At 49.4% G+C, this 5,621-nt stretch overlaps 1 long non-coding RNA gene across 4 annotated transcripts in view; it reads right to left on the bottom strand.

The window, feature by feature from the left end:
* LOC104855286 overlaps positions 1 to 5,340 on the bottom strand; it is an 8,358-nt gene extending 3,018 nt beyond the window's left edge. For 2 of the 4 annotated variants that reach the window (XR_002025039.1, XR_778359.1), the window contains exons 1-4: positions 5,216 to 5,280; positions 4,557 to 4,610; positions 1,130 to 1,252; positions 421 to 533 (exon numbers count right to left, since the gene is read on the bottom strand). This is a non-coding gene — a long non-coding RNA (uncharacterized LOC104855286). The other 2 variants (XR_778360.2, XR_002025038.1) reach the window with 2 other exon arrangements.
* Positions 5,341 to 5,621: the final 281 nt, after the last annotated feature.

Genomic DNA, 5,621 nt, shown 5'->3' with positions numbered 1-5,621 from the left:
GGGGGGGGGGGGGGGGCTCAAAATAAATGTGATATAACACACAATACCTTTTAACAAAAGTGATATAACAAAGAGGAAGCCACTCTGTGGTTAAGGCAGGCACAGTTACCGTGGCCATAGGAGGCTGGGCTAAATAGTGTCATTTGCATTTCCTGAATGTCTGCTGTATGCCAAGCACTGGGCTACTGCCAGGTAGACAGGAAATTCATGTAAGGCTCAAACTCCCACAGCCAGAGCCCCTCCCACACCCACACTGACCACCCCACCATCCACCTTCCAAATCTGATACCCTCTCAGCTATGGTGCAGAGTTCCCAGTCTCCCTCACCTTTTGGGGGCTTTGCCCAATGCAGCCACAGACTCCCACCTAGCAGGAACCAAAACACCCTCCAGGAAGTAGGACAGAGGCCAAGGGAAGTACCTTATTCTGTTTCATCTCATGATTGCGAAGCTGCCAGCTTGATAAGTTGGGAGGTTAGAGCAGGCTGACTAAGGTGTTGAGGGCTGTGTTGAGATTACGTTCCATGAGCCTCTCTGAAAATGAATGAGATGAAACTCAACAAGGAAAACCCTGTGAAGAATGGAAAAGGCAAGAAGTGAACAGAGCTGTGTCATGGTCAGCAGAGGCCTCTGTCAAGCTGCATGATCCCACACATCTAGCACCCCTTATCTGTCAAATAGGAATAATTTGCTTTGTTTAAAGAATCACTGCAAAGATCACACAAAATGGAGGCCATCGCAGCCCTCTGTATCAGGAAACATGCTCTGCAAGCAGAAGGCTTTGCTGCTGTTAGGGTTGAGAGTTGTACTTCTTCCCCCAGAGAGGAAGCAAGGCCACGTCCTACCTCTGGTTCTACTTCTGCTTTGCAGTGAGACCTCAGGGAAAGGCCCCCTTGCCACCCCTGGGCATCTCTGGAATAATGAGGAACTTGCATGAAGCAGTCTCTGAATTCCATTCAGCTCTGATGCCTTGAGAGTGCTTCTGCAGCATGGATTAACTACTGAGGCCAGTCCCTGGCAAAAGACCAGCTCCCCAGCAGTCCCCTTGACACCCTCCCCCCATCGATACCATGGGGAAGTTGAGGAAGGCCATGGGCAGAAATAGGACCAAAGAGGTCACCATCACTCACCTTTGGGAGCCTTATCCTATCTGGGGATGTGGGACTCTCCAGCTTCCACTTCCCATCTCTGCTGGAAGAAGGGAGACAAAGGTCATCCTGCTCAATGCCTGGTCATCTCTACCACCGCCGTACCTGGAGGAAACGAAAGAGCAAAGCAGCAGTGCCTGTGCTGAGAAGGAGAGGCAGGAGACATTTATAAATGACCCTCTTAGCTATTTATGAGACACCTTCTGAGAGAAAGCAGAGAAGGAGAAATAAACTTGAAGTAGGGAGCCCTGGCGGTTGTCCTCAATATGCTTTGATAAGCCAGCTGCACCAGCATTTCTTCGCCGCTTTTATGGCCAACTTTACGGCCCTGTGTTTGGAACTCTTTATCAGGGGCCGGAAAGAGAGAGTGAGCAAGATCCAAGGCAAGGAGCCTTCCCCAGCAACTCCAAAAGCAGATACTACCTCATCTGGAGATCAAGATAACCCATGTCCCACCCAGTCCAAGTAGCCATCATTCCCCAGACATTCAGATCTGGTGTGGACAAGACATTCCTGAGCACAGCAATAAATGAGCAGGTCTGGGCCTTCCTGGAAACCCTTACTGGGCCGAAGCCCCATGAAAACAAAAGCAGGGCCAGGGCCGGGACAGGTTCTCCTGAGGCGTGCCAGCAGCCCCTGTCAGGACACTCTGGATCCCTCGTCCCAAAGCCCAGGACTCCCCTCAGCACAGTCTAGTGCTCTTTTCTGGCCGTGGGGTGGCACCCAAGTTGGGGCTGGGGCTCTACCATCCCCTGCCTCCTAACTGACCAGGACTGTGTCATGGTTAAAAACATCAGGGCAGGACAAGGGAGTGGTGGATATCTTACATCAGGCAACCTAAATCTAAATCCCAGCTCCTCTCCTTGTTGCCTGATGCACTAACTCCTTTTAGGCTTTGGTTTTCTCATCTGTAAAATGAGCTATACAAAAAAATAAAAAGTCCTCAACCCTGAAGGGGGCACACAGAGAGAACAAACAGAAGCAAGCGTAATATTGGCTGATTGGGTGAAAACTGCCAAGGTGCCAGAACTCCGGACTCATTTTTCCAGCCTGGCTGTGCCCTGGAAGCCTGAACTTTTCATACCACCTTGTCCTGAATAACAGGGGCCCTAACTCCTGCCTTACATGTATTGCTCCTTACCTGGCTTACATGGGTCACTGAGCTTGGAGCAAAGGGAGGATTTCAGAACTGGAGAAAGGCATAGTCCTGACCCCAGGGAGCCAGGTATCTTAGCCAAAAATAAACTCCTATGATGTATCCTGTATGCACACAGGATATGCTCAGTACAGAACTCAGTATTGGGTGGAGGGAGCAGGAAAGTAGATACAACGTGGTAGTCAGTGGTAAAAGCCAGTAGAAGACTCTGAAGAAGTGGTGTCTGCAGGCTGGACTTGGAAGAAAAATTTGCCACAAGAAAGGATCAGGAAGAAGCTATTCCCTGAAGTCTAGTACTAGGTCCTTGGTGTGCCTGGTGGAGGACTACAAGGTGATGGTGTGTGAATTGGCATCCAATTAGCAAGAAATGTGAATGTAGGCTAGGCTGTCCCTACCAAAAGTGCTGAGCCTGGAACCTGGGGCTGTAGAACAGCCTGGGCAAGGGAGGCCACATCAATTTAGACAGCTTTGGGGGACGCCTTTTGGATCACAGAGGAAGGACTCTGGTAATCAGAGGAGGCCGCCAGTCTGGGAAGTGATCTCTCACGGTAGGCTGGGTGTCAACTGTGTGGACGCCCAGAGGTGGCCTCCTGGGTTAGTGCCAGCCCCCACCACCACCAGCAGCTAGTTCGCCACACAGCGATAGCGCTTTGGTGCTAACGCTTTTCTGTGGCAACCGAGAGGCCAGACTGGGAGCCCTCGCCCCTCCACAAGTCCCCAGGTCGCACAGCCGACACTGAGACACACCTCCGCGCCCGGATGCACACACCTGCTGACCCTAACGCTGCCCGGAGAGGGAGAACTAGGCGGCGCCAACATCCTGGGAGTGCCCCTTTCCCGCTCCTCTGACCGCCTTCACTGTCCCCGGGGCAGTCATAACCCAGGCTGGCAAAACCTACAAGCCTTCGTCCTCCTTCCTGGTCGGATTTCACTTGGACTTTCCCCACGGTACCAACAGATGTGCTTGCGCCCCCCATCGGTCTATCAGTCCCACCCTAGGCAGACCAGAATGGGCTCCATCCAGCGAGACACGAATGCATTCCTAGTCCTTGACCAGCTACCCTTCATCCCTCCCTTCCTAGCAAGAGCTCCCGGCCCTCCTGCCTTTCCAGGGACCCCTCCAACAGCTCCTATTGGCCTATGGAGATACGTCCTCTACCTCTAAGCAGAATGCCACATGTGCCTTTTATTAATTTAGTTTAGGGGTTTTATTAAAGTTTTACTTTTTAATAATATAGATTCACAGAAGTAGCCAAGATAGCACAGCCAAGCCAGCTGTTTACAATATTAAGACCTGGAAATTGACTCATGTAAAGTGTGTGTCATTGTGTCATTTCATAACACACGTTCATGAGATTACCACAAAAATCAAGAGACTGAACTAGTTCATCAACACCAAGATCTCCCTTCTAATTCCCTTATAGTCCCCAACCCCTGGCAACTACTAATCTATTTCCAAATGTTGTCAATTTCCTGGAAGTGTTGTTCAGTGGTAGAATATGTCCTTAGCATACTCAAGGCACTGGGTTTGCTCACCAGAACCAGGAGAATTTTTGTCATTTTTGAAGATATGACATAAATAGAATCATACAGTGTATGACCTTTTAAGATGGAGATTTTTTTCAATCAAGATGGAGATTCAGCCAAAAGAAATTAATAGTTCATTCCTTTTCATTGTTGAGTAGTGTTCTGTGGTACAGGTATACCACAATTTAACCATTCACCCATTATAGGATATGTCGATTGTTTCCAGTTTTTAGCCATTCCAAGAAAAACTTGTGAGCATGTCAAGAAACCAGGCACTTGTCCTATTTTTTAAGTGGTCAACATATTTCATTAAAATGTCACTTCTTAAAATTCATGTTTAAGATATAATCATGTTTATATATTTATGCCCACTTCCAAGTCTTTGAGATGGACTTTTCAAAAATACACACAAAAAATTTTAGATCAGCATGGGAAATAGACACTGAACTCAAGAGATTTAGCATCTCATTTGCTGGTTAGTGTACACTGCTTGAAGTAGGTGAGGTGATTAGAAGTTTGCTTCTCCTCTCCCACTCTCCTGCCACTGGGCCCTATCCCAGCCCCCAGGGAGCAGAGAGCAAGACATAAATATAAGTAGGAAGCAAAGGACATAGACTTTTGGACTCAGAACCCTTTCTTTGCAGGTAGAAGGTGTTGACCAAGGCTGAGGACCCATATCACAGTCAAAGAAACTGAGGCTCAAGTGGGGAAAGTGTCTTGCCTTACCATGCTCCACTTTTGTTCTGCCCTCCTTCTTTGAAGAAACCATATTTGTCTGGACTGTGGGAACAGAGACAGAGATTATTTCAAGCTCCTCGGTTTGGATGGAGGTTGTTGAACCCACTTTCAGCCAGGTATATCTAAGTGTTACAAGCCCCCAGGTCCCCATGCCAGACTGGCTCTGCCTCTTGGAAGCTTTGCCACTGTTGACTGAAGTTTAACCAAACTTTCTGGTCCTTAAAGGAAGAGGAATCTTGGGATACACAGGACACACCAGCCTCCCAGCCTACCCATGCCCCCAGGAGTATCTAATGACCTCGCACCCAGGGGCTCCAGGAACCATAGCTCAGTAGGTAGAAAAGTTACCACAAGCATGATCCAGGCTCTGGCATTCTGGTCCAAACAGATGGGACAGAACAATGGTATGCTTTGGCAGAGGCAACCCTGGGGACAAGGTCCCATGGAGCTTTCAGGCCCAGGCCACTCCTCTTCCCTCACTATTTATGGCCCCTTAGAGGTTGTCCTCCACTTTGTTCTGCCAAACAAGCTTGCTCCTGACTCCCAAGTCGGCCAGGGACTTGGCAAACATTTGTCAAGACTCGTCCCCTAACCCTGTGTTTATCTTCCTGGCAGAGATCTGGGCCCTGCACACAAACAAGCCTCACCCCTAAGGCTCAGAGGCAGCCCCCATCCTCCATGGCCCTATGCTCCACTTGCAGGTATACCCAGGTGGAAGTCTGTCTACCCACCAGAAGTCCACCCTCCTTGCACCCTGCCTGACAGGCCACTATGATCTCACAAGATTAGGCACTTCCCTGGGGCAAGAAATATATCCAGGTCATCAGTTAGTCACTCCCAAGTGGCAGTGAGTTTCAGCATGTTTTGGAGGGATAAGGATCTGAGATTTGATGTAGGGGGCTGAATGTGAGCTAGACCCTAACAAGAGGAACAGGAAGAGTAGGCAGGAGCATCCATTATTGGCTCACAAACAGTTCCAACCTCCCTGGGAGGAGGTGACCCCACCCTGCAGCCTGTGCTGCCTAGGATGGTCCTGCCCAACCAGGCAGGTCA

This window comes from Fukomys damarensis, unplaced genomic scaffold (genome assembly GCF_012274545.1).
Source record: "Fukomys damarensis isolate Sample0158 unplaced genomic scaffold, DMR_v1.0_HiC HiC_scaffold_9, whole genome shotgun sequence".
NCBI classification, from domain to species: Eukaryota; Metazoa; Chordata; class Mammalia; order Rodentia; family Bathyergidae; genus Fukomys; species Fukomys damarensis.
This window is presented reverse-complemented; position numbering and strand designations above follow the sequence as displayed.